The 27,457-nt window shown below is 36.9% G+C and overlaps 1 non-coding gene across 1 annotated transcript; it reads right to left on the bottom strand.

Moving 5' to 3' along the window:
- Positions 1-14,369: 14,369 nt before the first annotated feature.
- TRNAR-CCU lies at positions 14,370-14,442 on the bottom strand. The gene has a single exon. It is a non-coding gene; the product is annotated as a tRNA-Arg (tRNA).
- Positions 14,443-27,457: the final 13,015 nt, after the last annotated feature.

Here is a 27,457-nt window from a genome sequence, read left to right as displayed (position 1 = left end):
TTTCTCAAACCATACAGATAAGATAACTATGTTACAAAATCTGTCACCACATGCTGTTAGTCAGAACAGCTGTTGTTAAAAATGCATTGTTACGTAAAATTGAGTACTGAGTACTATTATTAGCCCTCCACTCATTCTACAATAATCGAAAGATTCAGATTGCTGAAAACATAATTTTCAGTTATGCATTACTAGGTGTCCTCTATACACATCACTGCAATCTCATTAAAAAAAAATATATTGGCTACCTGTTACCAATAGAGTTTTGTTTTGGTTCAGTTGCTTCCTGTTCAAAGCACTAGAACTAGGCAACTGTCCTCCTTTAAGATCTAAACCTTCGCTTTAAGAAATAGCCAGGATAGTGAAATTGCATTTACCAGACAGCTCTTCTGAACTACAACTGGCGAAAAAGCTTTTTCTCATCTAGGCCCCTGCCACCTGGAAAAATTACATTTTTAATGAGCTCAAACCCTTGTCTACATTGAAGGAGTTAAAAAAATAATTTCATATCCATCTAAGCAATGAATCCACGTTCAAGTGTTATATAGACAAAAGTTAACTTGTCATCACAATGAGCTGTGTCAATTATATATTTGTAACAATGTAAATACTATATTCCATGTTTAATGCAATAACTGTACTTATTTTCATAAACGTATGTTTGTGCTTACTGTTCTACCCTACATTGTTGTTTTATTTAAATTGCATGTAAATCCCTTAGGCCATCCCACTTACCTCATTGCAGAATAGAAATAAATAAATGAAATCACATGTAAATTGTTCTGTGAGATGTACAAAAATGGGAAAAGGGATTGTGCATGAATCGCTACACAGAACAGAGAAATAGTTATGTGCAAATGTAACTAATGCAACCCTCATTATTTTCTGTCTGTAAAGCACAAGGTGAGCTTAGACCTCTGCTGCTTCTGACGACCTTACTTTTGGAGTTAACTAATTAAAGTCTTCAGAGATATTAAACGAGGATGAGCCTAATTAAATGTGAACAGGACTACTCGGTATAAAAATACACAGATGAAGAGGCTAGCTTCTATGCTGGAGAGCTATTCAAAGATTCATTTGGAAGCAAGCTAAACACTTCTTGTCTGGTTGTCTTTATTTCTGTACATCACTTCCATGCTGGGCTAAGCACAATTAAAAGTTATATTACTACATTATTACACATCTTTGCCATTCTACTGTCTTGGTATGGCCAAATTACGATCACACACTACAATTTCCACTACAGTGCCAGACTAATGCTGTACATAGAGAAAGATAAAGAATAGCAGGACCCATGTTATGAGTCAGTGCCCTAGATATCAGACTCTGTATCTATGCAGTTTAACAAGTGATATTATTTGAACTGAAATAAAAAGGAATAGGTTGACTGCACTACACTGCTGATTTTCATATTACTTACTGAGCTGTACCTAGTGCCTCTTATTTATTTATGTATGTATGTATATATGTATCTATACATTGTAGGCTATGCAATGTCAAGTGGCATGTAATACCAGTAGCAGGAATATATTAGAGTAGTAGAAAATACAAATGTTCTGTAGTCTCTGAGGGAGCATGGTCTCATTTTAGTGAATCAGGGCATTGAATAACCAGCTGTGTTGTGTGTTGCCGGAGTAGGTCAGTGTAGTTGATGACCTTATACTGTGCTTGTGGTTGATACAGTAGGATGGAGCAGTTGGTGACCATGAGGACTTGTTACTGTGCCTCCACAGGGTGAATGATATAACTTGACTATGCACATAAAAGATCACATGTCATTAATGTAACATGAAAATCTCAGGTGGGTTGAGCCACAAAACAGACATATGAAAGACATCAAGTCCATCTTTGTATTACTGTCAGCATCAGATCACTCCAGGACCACGTCTGGTGGAACATTAAGTGCTGATGGAGGGTGTGCTTGAGATTCCAGGACTCGGAATGTGTTGAGTACTGCACACTCCCTCTTTCTTTCATTGGCAGGAAACTGGCTGAAGCTTAAGCAGATTAAACAAATAACACTTCTGCCACATGAAATGAACAATAAAGAGTGTTTTTTTGTTTTTGCTAGGGGTAACACCATTTTCCTGCATCTCCTGTCACCCCCTTACTTAAGTCAATGGTTAAATAACCATGGAGGAAAAAAATCCTCAAAATCTAAATCTTTACAAGAACACAAATTGAAACTGCAGTGACAGTGACCTCATATAGTAAAAGCCACATTTAGAACAGCTATAAGTGTATTTTCATGTGTCCTTTACCATTGTTTTTGTTGCTAGATACCTCAGACCTACAGACTGCATATACAAATAACCTGTGTGGGCACATATAAGTGTAAAGCCCACAGTGCTTTGAAGTGTGGCCTATATGTAGCTTGCATCACTGCTCCACTTGTGATACCACCTTGATTACTGTTGATACTGACATTCTTTGACAGGTAACACTGAGAATGAAGATAGTGGTATACATACCAGTGGCAAGCATCTTATAACTGAACTAATAAACAATGATATATCTAACCTTATATCCTAGGATACATACCATTATGGCATTATAAAAGGTGGATCTTTCCTACTGAATCTGTTTAAGTTCTTTGAAGGGGTTAGCGAGGCCATAGATAAGGGGCATGCAGTCCACACTTCTTATTGGGATCTTGCAAGGCTTTTCACAGTATCCTCCATGCAAGGGATTATTTGCAAACTCTCTTAGCTCAATATTAGCTCATACATAGTTTGCTGGATTGCTAATTGGCTGTTTGGGAGAATCACTCTTAGAAGCAGCGGTATAGCAAACTCCATTCATACTATTAAATCAACAACACCAAATGGAGTGACAGATACCTAACCCAACATATACCCTGTTTCTGGAAGAGGCTATCCTTACCTGTGAAGTAGAGTGCTTTCCTAGCAACCCTTAAAACTAATTTGGATGACCAGATGGGTGAGCAGAAAGTTTTACCAGAAATATGTGGAGAAAATCTGCTTAACGAAGGACATTGTTAACCTCTCACCAGTATTTTTGATGATCTTCTTTGATTGTAAGTATAAACCTCTGAACCTATGAACCTATAAATCAAGTTCTCAGGATATATGTCTCTCTTAAAGTGTTTGGTGATGCTGCCTCTACCATGGTGCCAGCCACTGAAATTGTAAGTACCTTTACTGTGGCTAGACAGATACAAGGGAAGGACACTGATACTAATACAGATATGACCAAGTCTCAAATGTCTGTGGACTCAGGTTCAACCGGTTAAAATGTACTTTCATTGGCTGAACTACAGCACCGTGGTTCTCTTATATAAGAACACTCAAGATCAGATGTGAGTATATGTCCCATCCAAAAACAACATTAAATAACTGCCTAACTCTGATGCCACAATATATCACCAATAGTACAAAGGTCCATTGTAGTAAATCAGCAGATGTTGTAAAGTGTTAACCAAAACCCATACTGGTGTCACATGTACCATCCAGGAGCTGTCTGCCATGATTTGCACCATGCAAAAAGGTACTAAGTAGTGCCATTATGAGTGAATATATTCAATGAAAACACTTATAGCAAACTTACACTGTATTGACCAAACCTTAAGAATGAATGCATGCATCTCCAAGTCTGACAGATATCTTAGGAGGAGACATTGTTGGGACATCTCATAGACAGATATGAGACTTGCATCTACAACAGCTGGAGGAGGTCAAATGTTCCTGGCTTTATCACTGACCAGGAGCCCTGTTACTAAAACATGTTGTCATTTGCATGGATTTATATTGTTCCACATAGCTGCAACCTGCTGCTAGCATGGGACACCATGTAATGTGCACCCCCTAGAAGATTACCAAATTTCCTTGTCAGAGTGGAGGATTCTGAACCGATGGACTGCAACAAGTATGACAGTTATCTTTAGCAATGCCTCACAGTAGAATTTCTCATAAAACACTGCAGGGTGTTACATAATGCAACATCCACTGGGGCACTCTATGGCACACTCTGTGAAACAGCTCATGAAACAACCTAAGAATTCCATCCATACCATCAATGAGGTACCTGTCCACAATCCTTGTGTATGTCCTGTGGTTTTCACTGCATGTATATTTCCTAAAATTGTGTGTAATTTCCCTTGTCACCTATGCAAATGATAATGGCTGGCCCACACATCTGCTAGATGTTGGCAGAAGTTGGCATCATGCACACTGCTACTATACCACCCAAGCAAATCATATAATCTCAATAGCGGTGCAGTTGACATTTCTAAGGATGATAGGCTTTCTTGTTGATATATGCATATCAAATAAATCCTGTCTTAACTGCAACATGCATGCAACCTAAGAGGTACAGGATGGAAGAAAGTAAAAGAAAATCATAAAAGCCATACATAATGGTAGCTCTCTCTTGTTCTGTCATAGGAAACTAGCTATCCTGCTCCATATGCTAAATTATCACATCCAGAAAACTGATCAAGATTCTCAAGGTGAATGACTAGGAAACCATCAATGTATTCCCTACTGGCTACTGAAAAGGCCTGATGGTCAGAATGGTTAAGACAGCACATACCTTTAATCAGTGCAATCCTTGGGGTGCCACATATAGTTGGCACATGCAGCAGATACATAACAGACAACCCATAATTGCTCCATGGCCTGTCGAGCAATCAATCCATGCTAAGTCATACACTATTGCTCTTGAGGGCATCACTCTTTGCTTGTCTAGTTAACGCAAGTTTGTGTATTGCCTATATTATAAGCAGGTGAACCAGTCCTGCTGCAAAGCCTAATATTTCTTTTCTGCACACTTATATTTCCCACATCCTTCCATTCACAACATTTAGAGGCATACCCTGGGAACTCTGTCTAGTTAATCTTCTTTCTTACATTACTCCATATACAAAAGGTGACTTAGGGAATCAAACGAAGGACTAAAGGATGAAGCTCCTTAGCAGCACACAGACACAATCTTCTACACTGCACTGCCACCCAAATTCGCACACACTATTGCTTTGTGGATTTAATTGCTTGTACTACTCCATACTTTGCATATTATTTCCTTTCAAAAGAGCATGGAATATTGCCTTGAATCATACTAAACAATAGTGGATCTTTGGCCTGAGTGTGTTGAAAAATATATAGAGATAAGAATGAATTAATAGCATTTCACTTTTTTATTTTGTTTTCTAGAGTTTAAAGTCAGGTCCCTTAGTTTTTGAAGTTTACAAATCTAGCATCTGGACTTGTTATGTAGCTGTATTTCTATTTATGGACAGACCTTTTCTCCATGTGATAGTTCAAAATTCACCAAGATGACTTGGCTATTAATTAATTTCCATTCTTTATCATTGGCGAGTCATACTTCTCAAACTCTTATTTATTTATTTATTTATTTTTTATTTATTTAACATTTGTTGACCGGGAATGTCCGACTAGGTTCCACAGAGCCTGTTTTCAGCGGAGGCCCGGGGAGAAATGCTCTTAGTGCAAGAAATCTGGACAAAGCCAAAAATAATGGGGTACAAAAGCCCATAAATAGGGAAACTTTTAAAATATTGATCTTATAAACTTAGAAAGATGATGGGATAACAGGTTTTGCATTAGCATAAATTTTCTAGGGTATGAAGTCTAAAAATTCAGAAAACCAGAAATTTGATGTAGAGCAGACCAAAAATATGAGGCAGAAATCTGAGCATTCTGAGAACATCTGCACACTTGAGAGGTATTGTGCTATTTTATAGGCATGCAATAGTTCTTCAGTCTTTGCTTTCATTTTAATGGTGTGTTCACTTTTAAAAGCATGACAAAAATTTAATATCACATTTTTTGGCCACTTCTGTTTTACTGCATATTTTCAGCATTCTTTTATGTTTATGTCAGTAAAGCAGTTAAGTGATTTATCATCTTCCATCTAGATTTTCTTGTGGATACATGCAGTTCATTAACATTGCAATTATAAAACAGTGAGGACAGTTTTGCCTTACTGTTGGTCTTGGCATGAATGAAGACCTGTAACATCAGTTAAGTAAACCAAGAAATATGAGAGTCTCCCATAATTATATCATGGCTCATGTTTAGACTAGTGTCGTGATAATTTGTAATGCACAGCTTGTATAATAATTTTAGTTGATTCCTTACTACATTTCTTAACACAAGACAAAACTATTACTTTCTTACCTGGGAACTCTGGTTTAATTCCCTTTCAAGTGAGTAACTTATAATAAAATTGTCTACATCCATGGCTTGACTCGAGTGCTTAGTAGGCAAGGTAAACATAGGTTTCCTTGTTTTTAAGTGCTGTACAGCTGATAAACACTTTTTATATAGATAAGAATTTGTATAATAAGTTGGTACATAGTTATGTTAAAAAGGCTAATGAACAGCTTATTTTGATGGATGGTATGGGGTCACCTATGTTCTACTGTGGGAGGTGCAATATTTATGATTATTTTCATTATCTACAATATTAATGGTTATAAATATAATTTTATAGGGAAATACAGTTGCACCAATATAGGAGTTATTTTTACTATATGGTGTAGCTGTAATTTATATTATATAAGAGAAATAACTAGGTAGGAAAGGATACAGGCACACATCCGATGTATTAGAAATAAATAAATGGAAAATCCAGTAACAGAGGATTTTATAAGAGTATATAATAAACTGGTATATATTTAATCAGCAAATGTTTAAAATAGCGAATGCTGATTTATCGACCCTTTAAAAGCGAAAGCTGACAATCCTAAAGACACGGAACAGCGATTTTTTTGGGGAAAAAAATTGTTGGGCCATTTTTGGGACTTTGCCATTTCCTCCACTGTGGTGTGATGTTGGAGTTGGTATATTTAAGTACGGGGTGTGTTTGTGGCACAGCCCCCCACATCGGGGGGGGTGTGAGGGGTGAAGGTCCCCACTTTATTTTGGGTTTTGAACTTTTTTTTTTTTTGTGGCACCGCAAATTTTTCCCTGGGAAAGAAAATTGCTGTTCCGTGTCTTTGAGATTGTCAGCTTTCGCTGTTAAAGGGTCAATAAATCAGCATTCGCTGATTTAACATTGACCCTAATAAATAGCTAACTCATTTTAAATGTTCAGGTTTGGAACAAATGCATCATGATTAGTGGAATGTTATATCCAGGGCTGGCCTTAGGCCAATTGCACCAATTCGGCCCAATCCAGCCCCGGGGGCCCTGCACAAGGCTATGGCAGGGTCATTATGCCTTGCATGACCCAGCAATTTGCCTAAGAGATACATAAGCAGAAGTTTTAAGGCATTTTCCCACTGTAGTCTTGCTCCCATAGTAGTTAGAGAGTTACAGCCCAGTCAATGGAGTGGAAAACATTTCCCATCGTGCATTGCAGTAGTGGCTAGTACAGAATAATAAATGACTGCAACTTCTTGCCTTTTGTATGACTTACGGTGTTAGCTGATGGCCCTTCCTTAGCAGTCAGTTGCTGCTGCTGAGTGGTTAACAGGGTTTTTGACTTCAAACTGATTTGATTAGTCATCTGGTTTTGTTTAGCACTCTAGTTACTGTATACGAAGATAGGATCAGACTTATTTTGAACAGTGATATAGAGGTACCGTTTTATTTTGCTTCTCTTCTTGATATGAGGTCTACTAATACAGTTATAAGGAATAACTGTGGAATAGTCAGTCTCAGACAGCATGAGAGCCAACACAAATAAGCATAGAAATGGAGATACTGTGATGAGCTAACTTCTGATCACTAAGACACTGTGAGAGAATGTTACCAATTCAGTAGTATGGTAGAAAAATGCAGTCATAGAGGACAGCAAATAATCCTAGACTAGTAATATGAGGTGTGCTGAGTGGTGGAAAGCAGAAGTGGATATGGTGGTCTAATGATTAAGGTGTTTGCCTTACAAACACAAGGTACAGGCTTTGAGTCTCACAAGGGATAATTGGCTAGGCTTAAAATGGCTCGCAAGGGCAGTTAGCCTAGTACTAATCTATGAACTTTGCAGAAAATGTTTAAACAGCAACACAGCAGAAAACAAGGGGAAAGATGATAAACTTTAGTCAACGTAAATGCAATAGTGGTAATGTAAGAGCAAGCATGGAAAAAATGTATAAGTCAAGAATGTATGTAGCATAAGAAAAGACAGTTAAGTGGATGTGATACAAAAATTCAGTCAGCAAAATAAGTAGTAAAATAGGTAAGAGGAGTATCTGTGCACTGTGATAATATCATATAGTTAATGTTTCTATGAAGACAATAATATACAGTATCTAGTATGTACAATTGTGCATGGAATGTGAAGGAGAGTAAGTCATGAGACAAATGAGGGGAGGCCAGGAAAGGAGAGAGACAGAAAAGGCAGGAAAAATAAAACAAAATTCAATACACAAACACAATTTAAGTATATAAGCATGCATATAAGTCTCTATTACTGTGATAATTTGTCATTTTTTTTGTATTTGTTTTAATTGTTTAAACTTTGTATTTGTTTCAGTTATGCTGTGAAGCTTTTCTCCCTGGTCATCCTCTGAAAATGGCCAGCAATCCAGTCGCACTTCAACAGTAAACAAATGTAAAATAAATAATAAATAATAAAAAAAATTAAAAAAATGTGGGGAGAACAAGGGGAACATGTACTATTATCTTCTATCCAGGTTTAGGAGATACAGACAACACTACAGGAGTTTGGGAACATGTTTCCTGTTGAGCCAGGGTGGACCCATGTGGTGACAGATCATGTTGACACAGGACCCCAGTGGCCTGTGCAGCCCCTTACAGTGTGTCTGAGTAAGATAAGCAGATGCTGAGAGAGGAGCTAACTATAAGAATGTTGGATTGTGTGTGTGTGTGTGTGTGTGTGTGTGTGTGTGTGTGTGTGTGTGTGTGTGTGTGTGTGGTGTGGCGGGGTGATCAAGGAGTCCAGTAGTTTACTTCTGTTTTAACATGTTTTGTGACAAGATATAAGCTAATAAATAAACATGCCACTTTAGTTTAATATACAATAATATACATTCTTGATATATGGGTGGGAGGTTGGCTTAATGGTTAAGGTGTTTACCTTATAGACACAAGGTGTAGGGTTTGATTCTCACTTGGGGTAATTGACTAGACTTAAAATGACCCACAAAGGCAATTAGTCTAGTATGAACCTGTATTAATTTCACAAAATAATCTGAAACACTCATGTTCAAGAAGCAACAAGTCAAGAGATGGGGGTAAGGTGTTCAATGAGGGACACATTGAGCGGCTCCAGTAAAATGATCCAAATTAGGACCCTCAGTTGCTAAGGCTGGCCCTGTTATTGTCTATAAAAATATATTGAATCACAAGAAAGCTATTGACATTTTAAAGTCTGATATCAAGAAACCTTATGGATTAAATCAAGAAGATGAACTGAAACTTTTATTTTAACTCTTAATTGTATAATTCATTTTAGGTCATGTGATTGCAAGAGTTTATTTAAATGAGTGCATTATGGCTTATGATTATGCCATTGACAACCTTTTGGTCATGGCAATAACGTTTTTATTATGTATTAGTTATATTGGTTTATGGTCAGTTTTGCTGTTTTGTAAACATGTTTCTAAATGATGGCTGAAGTGATTAATTTAGTGTGAGACATGCTTCATAACCTGTGCAGCATTCAGGAGGATTTGCTTTCTTTAATGATTATGCCCACGATTTCTGTATTTTCATTGTAACAATGATAACCATTTGCACATCATTTTTAGACAGTGCTTCTTAAAAGTATAAATAAATAAATATATAACTAAGGGCTACAGACCCACAAAGAACAATTATACTGAACTCTACTGCTTTGGCATAAACCTTCTAGGAATAATAGAACAAAAAGCCAAATAACAGCACGTTATACCCAGAAAACCTGATACAATTAACCAATTACACTTTAATCAAAATAATTTAACAGATTAAACAAATTAGATTAAATACTTCCAATTAAACTCTGTATTAAAACCCGGAGGTAATAAAGTGTCATATTTTAAAATATATACAGTTTCTTTGTGCAACAATTTCTCTTTAAGTAAAATGTCTTCACAAGATTTGACCAAACACTTATTCTAAAATAGTGCCCTGTAGTAATAATGGACTACTCCGATGATGCTGCTTAAAATGTATAGCAACGGGACTCTCTACTCTTTTGTCTATCTATGTCCCTAAAAGTTCCTGCAACCTACATTTAAAAGTATATATGGAGACCAAGTTACACAATTTAACAGTACAAAGCAAATTGTTTTTACTCTTCTAGAATGTTGTTTTGCATCTTCAAGAATGCAAAAAAAAAAAAAAATCCAACTGACTGTAAATGTAAAATGTAATCATAAATGAGAATCTCTGTGTTTACAGCATGCTGTCTTATGTTAATCCCCATAAGTTGATATTTATTGTGGCAACTTAGGCTGGCCATCCAATTAAAAAACAAATAGATATTATTGTATAAAATGGGCAACACTACAACCATGCATATGGCAAGTAGTCAATGTTTATTAATTTATTTATTTATTTATGTAATTGTTTGCTCATTAGGAAAGCAGCCTGTCACTCATTGACCACTTTCATCCAGTGAGGCTGCATTGCTATTGGAAGGAGATGTGAACTAAACTACACCAAAAATCATTTTAACATGAGGATAAAATGCAAATTCAACACACAGTCAGTAACAAGATGTGTGGATTGAACCTTAGCACTGGATAATCAAGCAAAAGTGGTAGCCACTGCATTAAAATATCATTTTATTGCTATACCTAAAGTTGAACAACAAGGGAAAAGTATTTGCTTGTTATGAATTAAAGACTTTCTGGTGTGGACATAATATAATTTATGCAACATGGACAGAAATCAAGTGAATCACTGAACCACATCCAAGAAAAGCTATTTTCAGTGCTGTTTTTAAACTCAGACTTTTTAGAAAATACAATTCCATTTTACTTTTCATTAATAAGGAGCTGTTTTGATGGTTGGAAGCCTTTTAACTCCCCTCAAATCTGTTAAAATTTCCATTATGACTGAACTGATAAGAGCTACCAAGATGAGTTTACTGAGAATGCATTTTCACTGTATCTCTCAGTCATGTGCGCATCAGAAAATTGTCTTGGAGGGACATTTCTGAATTTTCTTTTCTTTCTCTCCTTCTGGCTTATCTGTATGTTATAGATTTTCATTTATAAGCCAATCATCCAATTGATGTAGCCTAGGAATTCAGTGTGTGTGAAACACAATATGGTAAAGTAAAGGACTGAGTATATTGTGGACATGATTTTCATTTTATTTCTAACCACATAGGTGCCAACCTTTAAGTAAGACTGCTGTCTGTGAGCTGGAACATTCTGGCTTCATGAATAATCAGAACAGCAGGGAACAAATACGTTGTTGATAAGAGTCACTAAGCACTATAACTGAATGGGCGTTCCATGTCAGCTACAATATCCTTTGTTAACATCGTTTAAATAATTAAACTTTCTGCTCATAATCAGTTCCATTACACAAAATTCATGGCAATTAATATCAGTTTTAAAAACTCTTTTTCTTACCGTATTCATTTGGATTAAAATAGGACAGTGGAATGTGTATATATAATTTCAGAATGCTTCTTATCAAGGAAATCAGGACATATAAGCTTTAAAATAGGTTGATAGATTGGGACATTTGCAATGTCCAGATTAATGAAGTCTGAGATAATGTGCTCCATATCTTTATATATGATGGTCTATAGTTACCAGGGTCCATGGCTGAGCCACCCTTATATAAAGGCATAACAATAGCTAGATTTCCAGGCTTCATAAATGTAACAGGTGGAGAGTCTAAGAATATACATTTTAAGTAGGGGTTCATAAAGACCATATGTGGCAATGATAATCATACAACCTGGTATGTTTTCAGGACTAATGGATAAAGTATTCTTTGTTTTTGAAAGGGCTGAGAGAACTTGTTCCATTTTAATTAAAGGGAGTGGCATGGATTGTGGAAACTGGGGGATAGCTATAATTGTGAGTGGAGTAAAATATGCACTTACTTTGTTAGCTAGAATATCAGCTATTTCCTTTGGGTCGGAGAGTGGAGTATTATTGTGGATTAGCTCTGTTGGGTGTTCATTCTTAACTTTGTGAGAGATAATGAAAAATTAGCAGTTATTTTTGGTTTTAGTGGCTATTTTATGTTCATACTCAGCATTGAGCTTCCAAACTGTTCCCTTAAGCTCTTTGTTAGCTTGTTTAAGTGTGCTCTTAAGGTAGGTAGAATGAGACCTCCTATGACATACTTTTTTCCACCAAGTTATGTGGTAATTATATTATACAAATATATAATTACCACTGAGCAAGAGTCTGGTCATGCAAATGACCCAAGCATCTGCTCATTTCATATCTACATCTGTCCATCCACAACCCCTTTTTCCTATTTTTGCACACAGAGTCTGGTGTCACTTCAACAGTGCCTGTCATCCTACAGAGCCAAGATTTACATCGTCGCCTGACTAGCCCTGTTGAGGTAGTTCTTCTGCAGCACACACTTACAACTATGGCCAATTTAGAGTGTCCAGTCCACCTACTGGATGTCTCTGGAATGTAGAAGGAAAACAGAATACCAAGAAGAAGCCTCCATGAACACAGGGAGGACATGCAAATGCCACACAGAAGGAATCCCAGTCAAGAATAGAACCGGGGAATCTCTTGCTGTGAGGTGACAACTCTATCCACTGCCTGATGGCAGAATTTATCATTATGATCTTTTTGCTGGCTTTGAATTTATAGGCCTTAAATGGCTATTAATATGATAAATCATGACTTCTGTCTGCACACGAATGACCACCATATACTTCTTTCCATTTCTCTTAAATACTTTTTGAGAAGCTGCACTGGCAGAACTTAGTTCCACATGTATATTCTTTTCATCTTGGTGAGCTCCAAACCCTATCCTTTCCTTTATCGTTTTTCCTGTATTCACCAATGGCATTAACTTGTCCATCATTTCTGTTTGTTTTACAGCACTGCTCATGTTATTGTTTTCTAATTATCTATCCATGTAGCCCCCTCTCTGTCACACAATATTGGGTCTTTCTCTTTCCATCTGGCTTCCCAATAAAATTCTTCCACACAATCGCATAAAATCTGAGGCCATAATTTTTGGTCAAAACTCAGACTTTATGGTAACATGGGGATTTTTGGAAGTGTTTCCTTCCAGTAAGTCTCTCGTTGCCTTATTAAATACTATATCCCATTTCCTCACATTTTCAACAAGCAAACTTGGAATTTGCAAGGGGAAAAAGAACCACAGTTAAGACCAAGCATAACAAAGTTAGTGCAGTATTATAAAAACAAAGACATTTTCTAAATAACATGTAACATTTCACTGTGTTACATTCAAAGCCCATGAGGGATTTTATTAAATTAAATCTTATTGTTTCACCTTATGAAAGACTATTACACAATATCATTTTCAAACAAGTAAAACAATTCAAACAATTCCCCAGTTTCATTTTTGCAGTCTTAAAAATGCTCCTGTTTGAGTATGTAGAATGAATGCTCTAGAGTAAACCTTTGTAGTAAATATTGACTATCTGAGAAACTATATATATCCACAAAGTTCCAAACACTTGCAATACACCTTTTCATTATTACTAGCATTCCCCAAAATAAGTGACACAGTGAAATCTTTTATTCATTCCAGAGATTAAGAAATGAAGTTTAGCATTTCCCAAAAAAATGTAAAGCACAAAAGACAGCAGACCCTACTGGTGCAAAGGGCAACATATCACACTCATATGAAGAGGTCCTCTTCATTACTGAACACCCCCCCCCAAAAAAAAAAATAAAACAGGAAAGGATTCATTGAAGTTTCATTGGAATTTAACGGAGTTTTGTCTTATGACAATCAATGCCTTGTCAATATGTGCCCTTATGCTGTACCCCCTGTTTCTGTTTCTCATATTACTGGGACAGTACTGCCACCCCCATTTCTCATATTAGTGGGAAAAACAATTTAAAGAAAGAAGACTCACGTCTTACATTTCCCCTTTTCTGGATCAGAAATAAATGGCCTTGTAGGGTGGAAGTCTGGAATACATTTCATTAAATTATACAGCATGTACATTTGTAAATTTTATAACGTGCTTACATTTTTCCATTTATTTAGTTTTAAAATTTAACATTTGTTTACTGGGAAAGTCTGACTTGGAACAAAGCCAATTTCCAGCAGAGGCCTAGGGAGAAATGCTCCAGAGAAATGTCTTGGAAATGTGGGAAGAAACTGGAGCACCAAAAGTGGAAACCCACACAAGTACAGGGAGGACATGCAGACTCCACACAGAAGACAGTCCAGCCAAGAATCAAACCAGAGAACCTCTTGCTGTGAGGTGATAATGCTACTGCTGTACCGTCCAAATACAGATGCCCAATGTGGGGCTCAAACCCATGACCCTGAGATTAGGAGTCTCATGTTCTACCAACTGAGCTAGCTGAGCTGTGTCAGTCTCTGTTTTTTTAAACATGTTTTTCTTGGTAGTATCCTTTATTCCTGCTGAAATTGGGAAGAGTTATATTCTATTTGGTATTCAAATGTTATGCTAGTTAGATGTCCAGATTTTTGGCTGGATGTTCCTACTTTTTATGGGTCTTTGTGAATATTTTCAATATCTGCAGGCTAAGCGGTATGTGTACAGCTGTAACTACTTAATAAAATCTGATGTTGACCTGGCAGGAAAAACACTTAGTCCATGAAAGTAAGTGTGCACAAGCAGTATATAGAAGATGGAAAATATTTATGTTTACTTTATATGTGGAAACTATTCCAAATTATTTAACTATTTCTCCTAGCATAGGAATGTAGTATCTCACTCATAATACTATCAGAAAATGCGGGACAACTGCATACAAATGACCCTTTTCAAATGCACTATGCTTCCAAGGAAAACTCTAACAATACAAGTTAATAGATCTACAGACAAAGAACTGTGGTGAAAATAGGCAATCCTCTCAGGATGAGTTGAGAAAATAACTATAGCAGTAGCTATTGATCTACACACACCAATCTATATGGCCCACAATATAAATGAACTCACAATATTTCCCATAAGGAACTACCAGTCTCAGTTTAGCAACACAGTGCCCTGCCAACAATCAATCCATTGATCAGTCTTTTAATGAGCCAGCCAAAATGTGAAGACTGTTTCTCTTTTTAAAACAGCCCACAGAAAGTCACATCAGTGGTATAAGGATGTCTTTCATTATAAATAATATGACATTAGCTACAGTGTTTGTCAAATGAACAGATGAAAACAGTTTGCTTTTATAATCATCTGGTTGCTCATATAGAATAGTATTTCAGTTGCAGAGAAGGAAAAAAAAAACAGAATTTTCTTTTATTATACGCAATCCTATAATGAAAGAAAAAAACTACATCTGCATGTGTAGTTGTCATTTCCAAGTATTTATTGATGATGACTGAAACTAGAACATGTCAATAAAGTTGAACAAGTCTATAATCTAATCATCATGATGAAGGTTGCTGTACCAGTTAAGATTCCCTTAGTCCAAGTAACAATGACAGATAAACAGAAAGAGAAAATACAACACTAACTCCACTGTAATATATTCTTTGTGATGAGGCTAATTTTCTTAAAGTCCAAAAAAAAAAAAAAACTGTAAGAAAGTGTTAGTGCTCCAAGAGGTAGCACACTCACCATTAGTGCAGAAAGGTCTGGATACTACAGTAACACCAGGTAAACTGAATGCTGACACAGCAGTGCAGCATAAAGGGGGAGGGGGGTTCTCCTTTGGACAAGCTGTTAAATCAAGGTCCCATCAACTTGAGTTGATGGTCGCCCAGGTAGATGTAAAAGATCTCACAGTACCTATCAAAAAGAGCAGAGGTCCTTTTTTTAGCACAACATAAAAAAACATTATTTACCAATTTATTTATTTATTTAGAAAATCAATATATTTACAGGCCTCTATGTATGTATATATAAATTTCTGTTTTTTACTAGTTATCATTTTTCTTATAACATCCTCATTGTTATTCTTCATAATCAACATCCACTCCACCCACTCCTTCTTCCACAACCATAATTTAATTTTTTCACAATATATCTGCCAAAGTCTATTTCTCATTAAAAAAATCATTAAATCTTTCATTTCAAATAACCAATATAAAATAAAATAAATTCTTCTTTACCCTTCTCACATATCCTTATAATATCCATACATAATCATACTCATATCTATATCATTTGTGTCAATAATATTGTCAAAAACTTTTCTTCATACAATGTTTATGAGGCATAGTTTTCCCTTTACGTATAACTTATATATTACCAGTCTCTAGTGGAAACCTTGGGACTCTGCTATCTTTGTATACTACCCTTTCTTTATATTAATGGCTTTATTCACTTATTCTGACAATTTTCCCATGGATTTACATAATAATATTGTTTTATCATATTAGTATTCCACATCCTTCTAGCTTTCTCTATATCATTTTTTATTTTACATTAGCATTTTTTCTTGATGATTTTTAATTTCTTCATTTACATATTCTTTTTCTCATCTTCTGTCTGCCCTTTTTTGCTGTGCAAATTAAAGGTTATGTTGCTAAACACTAGAAGTTTAAATCAGAAACTGCACTCTCTGGAAGCACTCCTCTCCCTGGAGGATGTTGATGTCTGTGCAGTCACAGAAACTTGGTTCAGGGCCGCAGACAGTACCCCGGCCTTGCAAGGCTACAATGCCTTCCACATTTTCAGACCACAAAATGAATGTGTGAGAATGAAAAGGGGGAGATGTATCTATCTTCATCAAAGATAAATACATGTCTAGACTGGTTAGACAGGAAAACTCCATGGAGTTACTCCAAGTTCAGCTAAATGTGGGTAAGACCCCCTTTCAAGTCATCTTTAGCTATATACAGTGAACCAAGATACCCATGTGGATTATTTGGAGCTACTTGAGTCAATCAAATTACAACCAAACACTCTAGTCATGGGTGATTTTAACTATCCCTGAATTGACTGGGAAAGTTCTACAAGTACCAACATGTTCACAACTTGCTCCCTTTGACTGGTGCATTTGTTAACACTAATGCCCTGGAAAAAATAGTATGCAATCCCACAAGGCTCTCAAATATTCTTGACTTGGTTCTAATCAACATGGGTGACAGTTGCAGCACCACAAGTATAGGACCCTCACTGGCTAAATCTGATCACAAATCAGTCACATTTGAAGTAGCTATAACACCTGAAGTCCTCTTAGGTGAAAATAGGCTAAAAAAATTACCTAAGCTAATTATACCTTCCTAAGGGATGGCATATATAAGTTCCAAGCTCCTGTTCTCTCAGTTGGCATGGACAAGTTTACTAAGGTTTACACAAATGCCTTGGACAAACACTTATACAAATGCATTGACACTGCTGTACTTGATAGGATTAAAACAAGATCTTCAAGAGAAAACAAGCCTCCCTGATGGATATCTAGCATTAATAAGTTATACAACAAGAGGAAGACGTGGCTGTCCAAGAGTAAAAAGAGAGGTCCCAGCACAGAATGAACACCCTCCTCTGCTTGAACAAACAAATAAGACAACTTGTAAAATCCTCTAAGGGCATCTTCAAAAACAAATTTAGCAACCATAGCTAAGGATAATCCTAAGGCATTCTTCAGCTATATCCATAACCTAAAATATAGGACCTAGATGTGTGCTGAGTTAGCTGTGGATGGCATCACACACACACTGATCCTGTGAAAATATGTAACCTATTAGCTGACAGGTTTGGAAAAATTTCACCTACTTGCCCCTCCAAACATTACATAAAGCATTCCTTCTACATCTCCTTTACCTTGCATCTTCAAAGAGCAAGTCATTAATGTTCTCTTCAAGGCCAAAAACACAGCATCTATGGGACTGGGTATCATCCCAGGGTGCATTTTAAATGGTCTAAAACATGAATTAGCAACTCCATTAGGTACTCTCTTCAACCAGAGCCTGAGTATTGGTTTTGTCCCTGCTGAATGGAAAACAGCAAAAGTCATCCCCCTTCATAAAGGCGGTACAGAAACAGACCATGGGAACTACAGACCCATAAGATAAACCAGCCTTATCTGTAAGGCCATGGAATGAATCATCATGGACCTTATAAATAAGGATATAGGTGTTCTCCAAACCATTGATCTGAAACAGTTTGGTTTTGTCAAAATACCTGTTAAACCTGGTGGACATCTTTGAAAATATCACCAGAGCCATAGCCGAAGGCAAATCTGTGCATACAACCTACCTTGACTTAGCCAAAGCCTTCAACACAATCCCACATTCAGGCATCATTGATAAACTCTCCCACTTGAATATCAACCCTTATGTTATCAGGTGGATTGCTAACCAGCTCACTGGCAGATCACACTCAGTCAAAATTAGGGAATTTACCTCAACCAGCAGATCTGTAACCAGTGGTGATCCACAGGGGTCAGTGCTGGGCTCCCTATTGTTTGGAATATACTTCTCAGAAGTTCAGGCCAAAACAGAGGGGCTGTGGCTTATTAAGTCTGCCGATGACTATAAATTAGGTGCAACCAGTGAATCCCCAAATTATGTCAACACACTTCAAGAGGGACTTACACAAACCAATGACTGGTGCCAAAGCCATGGACTCAAACTCAGTGCTAAAAATGGATTATCATCCCCTTCAGTAAAAATTATATCCCTGCAGACTATCATATAAATAATAATAATACTAAACTAATTAATAACTCAGTAGTGAGAGACTTGGGAATGCAAGTTGACTGCAGCCTAAACTGTGACCACAAAGTGTCTACTGTGGTAAGGAAGGCATTCTGTGTCGTACACCTTTTTAGCAAAGGACAGTGTTTCCTTTGGCAAGTACCTTACCAGACACCTGCAGCAACTTCAGCTACCTCAAAGATTTCTAACCAAGAAAATTCAGGGTCTCACAGCACATCATACACTGACAGACTGAAGTCACTGTCACTGTACTCAGTAGTGTGCAGACTATTTATAGGAGACTTGTACCTGGCCTGCAGAGCAATCTCAAATCCAAACCTAATAGAAATGCTGCACAACCACAAGTCAAATGGGACAAGGGTCACCTGCTACAGGGACCTTAACCTGGCCTGCAACATAAATAGGACCTGCTGGAGAGACAGATGTGTCTCTCAGAAGTTACCACTCCTCCGGAATAGGCTACTAATTCACATCAAACAGAGCCCCTCTATGACCCTGTTTGAGCATAGCCTGGATGACTGGATGGGAAATCGTAAATTCCTGCCGGGGATTTCACCTATGACCCTCCTAGATATGGGCAGCCATATTTAATTAAGATCTTGAGTTTTGGGAAGATCTTTTATATTGGGTTTCTCTAGTATTATATTGCGTATGCATGGCTAGGTTTATAAAGACCTTCAGGGACAATAGCTCAGCAACCACCTATTTTCCTTTTAACCTATATTTCAGATGCAAATCAGTTTCCTTTTTCTTTCTGAAGCAAGAAGCAGAATGCTCAGACTTTTATGTCCCATGATGATATAAAGCAACAAGTAAACAACTACAATTTCATATTATAAAGAAGGCAAGTCTTAAATTCTACATATCTTATGAAATACAGTGATTTACCTTTTTAAATCTAAGACAACATGTATAATCTGACAGAACTGTTTTGCGTGAATGTTTTGTAAAGTAGTTAAGGTGAACATCTGCACTGGGTCCCATCATTTATAAGCAATCCAGACATGATTACTCAAAAAACACTCATCAATTATAGCTAAGTAATAAAGAGTGACCTACACTCTCCCAGAATAGACTGAAAACAATGTCCTCATATCGTTGTGTGTGTGTGTATGTGTGTGTGTGTGTGGGGGGGTAATCCCCCAAATTTATATATGTCAGCTTCCTGATCCCACAATAGTAGAAAATGGAGAAGCTCTCCAAAATGACAAACTGCAGTCTTGCACAAACCTGAATGTCACTGTCACAGAGAAGCCTAGATATGACAAGCAGTTGTGATCATTCTATCAGCACCCGATCCAGTACTCACCAAACAAGCACGGGATGACCACTGAGGTCTCCTTGCGATAAGATGAAGCCCAATGTGCATATATCTGGTTGCTTACGCAGATGGAATGTGTAAGTATTTGACTATTGTGGAAACGGTTTAGTACATTAAGGCGTCCGCAGTTATTGGCAGGTTTCTTTTCGTTACCCTTGAATCCTCAGAAGTGGCAGTCTAACCACAGATGAGACTAAAACTTTTTTTATAAGGGTCACAAAACCTATGAGTGCGATTCATTTTTGGCTGTGTTCTTTTGCCAGTCAGACTTTGAATATCAATTTACAGTAGCACTCACTGTATGACAGACTTATACCTTACCCATAGTGAATTACTTTTAATTGATCTGAGGTTTATAACTTGAAGCATTATGTCATTTTTTTTTAATTTGTTAACAGTATTAGTCTATTGAACACAAATGCCCCTTCCTGGTCAAGTGTTTTTCTCAGATTCAAATGGTAGGCAGAGGTAGAAAGAATCAAACATTGACTTTATACAACTGCACCCTCTTGAGGCCACATTCTATAATTATTGGCAGTATCAATTTTAGTGTAGTCATTGTAAAAATAGCGGGCTGGTTGGATCCAAGAGGAAGTGGTATAAAACATTTGCACAAATGAGGTCACAGAACTGATAATAATAGTACAATTATGGCAATTTTATCATGCATTTGTTTATTGTTATATAGTCTGTTAACATTACTGAAAGCTAAGTACCAGCGCCACTCTGCACCTGATGAGCAACATGGGTACTGCAAAACGTGGCTCATATTTCTCAGTGTGGACCCTGTGCTTCTCTACTGTAGTCCAGCTACCTTACGAACTGCAGCACAGCAGTTTGGAGAGTAAACGTAAATCTGGACCTTAGTGGTACAAATCCAAATTACTATGACCCTGCAGTAACTGAGACACCTGACTGGAAAATATATTTCAGTTTTAAATAACAATGTCACTTTGTCTTTACTTGATTTACTAATATTTATGTAACTTAAGTACAAAATTATTTACCCACAGTTCATTCGAGTATCAGAAACTTCATTTGAATGAATCATATGACTTACATTATACTTCTTCTGTTTGTAAAGCGTCATATCATTCTGTAAACAGTTGAAAACTATGGCTGTATTCTATGCAAACAGCATGTTTATATGATTTTGTTTAATAACATGTTCATTTTCAGATTAAAACACAAACATGGTTCTGGTGATTTTTTGTTAGAATAGTTCATGCAATGCAGTAAACTGAAATAAAAATGCTTGTTCATCCTTTAGTCACTGTTAACTTCTGGTGAGATTTAAGAGCTTATAAAATAAGAAAAAATGGCTCTTATGTATTATTTCAGAAATTTATACAGTATTCATATTTACTGCCTGAACTCCTTAGGGCCATCAGTGCTGTCTGCAAATAAGCTCAGCTAAACAGCGATTCATAGAGGCCACTTAATACAATAGGTACGAATAAGCACAAGTGAATTAACTCAAAATGAGATGTAAATGAGAAATTATGTAAAACAACATGTGATAATGAAGCATTTCCTTGCCTACTTCTGATTCATAGTCAAATTTTTGCACCATCTGCGCATTCATTTTAAAAAGCATAGCTGTTCCTGTTGTATTTACTTTGCAATCAACAAACTTGGTGATAGCCTAGCTGTGTCCCTTGCTGACCCTGTAAAAATGATTTAAATTGCCCTCTCGCTGCCTTGATACCTTGTTTTGTATCATCACTGGACATAAAATCCCATAGTCATACACGAACACTTTTCATGTAGTCATCAGTCAAACAACACCTGCCATCTTTAAAAAAGTTATCTGACACAATTTTCATAATTATACTCACATGCAGAGTTCAGCCACAAATTTGCATATAGACATAACGCTGATATTTGTAAATTGCTGCTAAACATCTCCAAAACCCCGGACTGTGAATCTCACCCTTTATTTTTTATTGGTTGTTTTTAGTAATGAGCAGTTATATATATACTCATTTTTATTTACATGTCCTTTAGATGAGTGTATCTTATTATTCACAGAACAGAAATGTAGAACCCATATATTTTAGCTTTTAGAAAGAATGAGTCTTTCTATTAAGTAGAATGCACGTGCTTACATCATCATTGATAATGAGATTTTCAACACAACCACATTTGTGAAGCTTTGTATCATTTCAACTAATTTGAAAAACCGTGAAAAGATTTTCATTATGAGATAATACTTGTGATACTTGCAGGTTCTTTGCTTGACAGATGACTTATGGACTTGTCTGAGTACAATGCTACTCCCTACCCAATAAAACCAGTGTCTGCAATTAATAACAGAGGTTGTTTGAAAGGTATATTGTCTGGGATTTTGCCAAATGTTGCTGCCAGTTTAAATTTAGCAGACGCAATGAAGCTGTTCACACTTTGTATCCCTTATGGTTTATGTGTGTAAGCAATTTAGGGATTAAGCAATATTTGCTCTCTAGGGAGACAAACTGAATACTTATCTGAAATGGTTGGCAAGCTGCTGTGTATTGTAGGAAACTTTAATAACAAAGATTTGTGTTAAAGTTTTAAAAATTATGAATCCACAGTAATGTTTCTCTTCAATGCTAGCAGCTGTATTTGGAAGCAAATCGGTTGGTTGAGTACTGTTTCCATGAGTGTTATTAATGCAAAGGCAACTCACTAAAACCTCTTTGTGCATTAGTGGAACATTCATTTGGGGGCAAACAAAGACTTGTCACAAAGATCTCGGAAAGTGGTTTCAGCAGTTTGCTTTCAAACTGCCAGTATTTGATGACAGGACATTGGGCATGTGTTTCACAGACAAGCACTAGTATGGATGCTGCATGTATGTCATGGCATGTAAGTCAAATAAAAAACTAAAACAACGCTGCTGTCTCAGCTAATGTGCAGCATTGCTTTGCACTTTTTTTTTTGTTAGTTTATGCCCAGAGAAATAATCTGTCCTTAATTCCAAGGACAAAATGAAAGGACTAGTGAGAGTGTAAAAAATAGTTAAGAGTCTGGAATTTCAATAATCGATGAATAGATGTATTTAGTTTAATTTCTATGATGACTAGAATTAGTTTAATCAGTTACATGTAGAGTGTCACCATTGATCAAATCAACCTTACATGAGCTTTTGTCTATTTATTTTAGAAACATATAATCAAGTGAGAGTAGGGAACAGGTGGAGGAGACACTGGAGAGATGGAGATATGCTCTAGAGAGAAGAGGAATGAAGGTCAGCAGGAATAAGACAGAATATATGTGTGTGAATGAGAGGGAGGATAGAAGAATGGTGAGGATGCAAGGAGTAGAGGTGGCAAAGGTGGATGAGTTTAAATACTTGGGGTCAATAGTTCAGAGTAACAGTGAGTGTGGAATAGAGGTGAAGAAGAGAGTACAGGCAGGATGGAGTGGGTGGAGAAGAGTGTCAGGAGTGATTTGTGACAGACAAGTACCAGTAAGAGTGAAAGGGAAGATCTACAAGAGGGTAGTGAGACCAGCTATGTTATATGGGTTGGAGACAGTGGCATTGACAAAAAGGCAGGAGTTTGAGCTGGATGTAGCAGAGTTAAAGATGTTAAGATTTGTACTGGGTGTGAAGAGGGTGGACAGGATTAGGAATAAGTATATTAGAGGGTCAGCCCAGGTTGGAATATTTGGAGACAAAGCCAGAGAGGCGAGACTACATTGGTTTGGACATGTGCTGAGGAGGGATGCTGGGTATATTGGGAAAAAGATGCTAAGAATGAAGCTACCAGGTAAAAGGAAAAGAGGAAGGCCTAAGATAAGGTTTATGGATGTGGTGAGAGGACATGCAGGTGGTTGGTGTGACAGAGCAAGATGCAGAGGACAGGAAGAAATGGAAACAGGTGATCCGCTGTGGCGACCCCTAACGGGAGCAGCCGAAAGAAGAAGATGAAGAAGATAATCAAGGTATAAAATACCACTATGAGAAATGATGCCTGAACCATCCAACAGCCATTGTATTTAATTGGTTCATTCATGCTCTACTCTTTCTTGAATTAGGGAACAGCATTTAGGGAGGGAAAGCTGAATATATGGAGATAGTCCAACACTGGTTTGATTAACCAAGTCGACACTATTCAGCATTTTTTGCTTAGCCTTTGTGCATCAAGCATTCTTCCAACTCTATTCAAAATAAGTACAAAGAAGCCTGAGACAGATTTTGTTTACAAATCATAGTTTCTAGTATAATACAGTATTTTAAAGCAAGACAACTTTATTATCCAGTGAATGACTTAGAAATAACAGTGGCAAAGTTCATTTCTTTATGTCTTGATTTCTTTTAATCTTTCAACATGAAGATGCTGTTATGAAGGCTGCCAATTTGCCGGCCTATCATCTGCAGAAAAGGAATAGACAAGTAGAAATCCATCACAAAGCTGTAACTATAAAAATAATGTAGGGTATAAAAAGAAAAATTAAAAATAAGTTTTTAACAGTTGCACTTGTAGACTATGCATCCTATCAAAAAGCATAGAAAAATACATGCTGTATACACCACAGAATGCACTTTTTGGGTGAAGAGGTAAATTATTTTGAAATAGTAAGATATGGCAGAACATGGAATAAGAAGGCATTGCCATGCTTTTATTTGACTGAGCTATATATTTTGTTAAACAGCTTCTTTTTTATCTTTGTTTAAGCGTATGATTTTAGGAGATATTTTCAGTATTGAAAAAGGAGCACGGTCAAAAAAAACTGCAATATAGGCAGGGCACATACACTTGGAGAAGCTGTGGGCTACATTATGTAAGTTCCAAAAATCCTGGTTGGCCCCTGAATCTTGTAGCATTTGCTTAATAACATAATGAAAAAAAATAGAAGAGGAGATGTAATAGTTTATGAAGAATGACTTAGATATAACAAAGAGAAGAAAATAAAAGATGACCCACTGGTGCAGAGGAAGGTTCTTCTCTGAGCTGCTGGCATTGGTGACAGGAATGATTGGTGATTTCACCACTAGGCCTGGAGGGAAAAGTGAAGGATCAAGCAGTAATAGCTAACCTTCCCTCAGTAGAGGCTGGTGGGTGGGTAGGTGAGTGGGTGAGAGTCAGGGTTTGTAGACTGAGCAAGAAATACTGGAGCAGCAAAGATGGATGGCTGCAACAAGGTAGTGCATGCTTTACCATGTACATATAAACCAGACAGCCATCACTGTATTCCTGGGGCACAAGAAGAATATCAACACTCTCAAGAATGGAACTGTACTACATCTGCCCCCCATTGTATGTTGTTGCACACTGACATAATAGAGTACAGGTGTTGATCTCCAAGCCGTGGTTAAGAAAGTGAGCAAAGTTGGATAGGTGTTTTTCAGAGGCTGTAAGACCAATAGAAGTGGCACCAACTATTTAGCTTTACTATACCATTACATATCACACAGCATGGAGTACAGAACTGACCTTATGTCTTGATTATGCACTCTTTTTTAAAAACAGTCACATTCACTTGCCTTTGTTTTACCCGCTTTCACTCAAAGATAAAGCAGATTAAAGATGTATTGTTACCTCTTGTATATTAACCAGCATAACAACCTGTGCTGTGTTTACTGACTGAAAAGGGTTTTTTCAGTGTTTACATTTTCCATATAGCCCTAAAGACATCAGGCAACTAGTAACTTCCATGATCAGTGAGGAAGCATATGCACAAGTATAAATGCCAGAACAACAGTTATATTCCTAAGACATAAATGCATCCTATAATTCTCTACATTTGGATGACAAATAATAACTGAAAATGAACAAAAAATGAACCTATCTGCCTTGCTGTTATCATTAATGGTATAGGTGTTATAAAATGATTAAGCAAGCATCATAGTGTATAATGCATTTCAAACCTAAGTAAAACAGTCCTCTCTGACTACTTTTCTCTAAGCTAACTCTGTGGATCAAAAAACAAAATGTGGTCTTCACAGTCCTGGTCTCTCTTTCTGTGTAGTGTTGAGCCACAAAGACTCATACTATATCATTCTACAAATAAGGTCAGCAGAGGTCTTTAATGCTGACTACAGAAACATGGAGGTGTTTTGGAAAAACTCCTTCCTACAGCAAAGGTGTAAAGTACGTAAGGGATAAGCAAAGGGAAAAGCTACTACATGGATAAGGCACCTTAGATGTTAATTAGTACGATTTATATAAACATAGAAGGACCTTATCTGCACACAAAACACATAAAAGACCCTGAACTTATGTGACAGCTCCATCATATTGTATGGCAGCTCCATCATATTATATAACAGCTCCATCATATTACCTGGGAGTTGCATAGTTATTAAACTGCAAACTTTTTAAAGGAAGGAAAAAACTAATGGAAGTATGATGAATGAATAAGAACAGTTTAAAGTGAAGTATGATTATTGTGTTCAGTTCAGGAAATGTTTATTTTATGCATATGATGGGCATATGACAGTGGCTTTAGGAAATACTGTAATCTGTCATTTGTAAATGGAAAATTATTACAGCAGCAGTGGAAATGATTATTGATCACTCTGAAAAATGGCCTTTGGTATATTTTCGTGATTGTGCAGACATGGTAGAAGTACTGATGGGGCAAAGTTGTTTTGTTGGTTACAAGTGTCTTTACTGGGAGATTCCTGAATATCACTGCCAGTATTATGTGGTAGGGGCTAATGAAATAACAGATGTGTTAACAAACTGCTTTATTTATTTGTATTGTTATATTAACATTAGTGCAAACATCACTTTAGCACAACTTATCTTGGATGGACTCTACATATGTAATATCATTATGGAGGTTGTGTCAAATAACTTCTTTTTCCCCAAGGATTGCAGGTGCTGTTTGATGATTGTGTTTTTGTGTTTTGTTTTTGACTATAGCATTGGAGCAGAGAAAGGACAACTTCAATTACTTTTAACAGGGTCAACAAGCACCTGAGTGGATTGCAAAGTAGATATAATACACATGGCTATATTTCTAAGAAAGAATGTGTGGACAGCTTGAATATTTGACTAAGAATCTCAAGTCGGCTTCATCCCTATACACTGCTTCACATAATTTCTCATTCACATCTCCTTACATGCAATTTCTACTTCCTCTTCTGGCTTTTCCCAGTAGAGGTCACTACAGTGGAAACACAGTCTCCAGAACAATTGGCAGTAGAGTTTTATGGTGTCAAGTTGCCAGCTCAGCACCCAACCTTCCACAGAAGGCACACACATGCACACACTCAGACCTAGGGCCAATTTAGAGTGTCTAATCCACCTACAGCATATCTCTGAGATGTGGGAGGAAACTGGAGCACCTTGTGGAAACTCACGTGACTGCAGGGAGGACATTCAGACTCTGCACAGAAGACACCACAGCCAAGAATTGAACTGGCGTAAACCAACGGTAGACAAACAACCAAGGCTGGTGCAACAAAGTATCGTATATCTGGATACAAAAGCTGGAG

The sequence above is a fragment of the Protopterus annectens genome, chromosome 10.part0 (assembly GCF_019279795.1).
Source record: "Protopterus annectens isolate FY-2018-M chromosome 10.part0, PAN1.0, whole genome shotgun sequence".
NCBI classification, from domain to species: domain Eukaryota; kingdom Metazoa; phylum Chordata; order Ceratodontiformes; family Protopteridae; genus Protopterus; species Protopterus annectens.
This window is presented reverse-complemented; position numbering and strand designations above follow the sequence as displayed.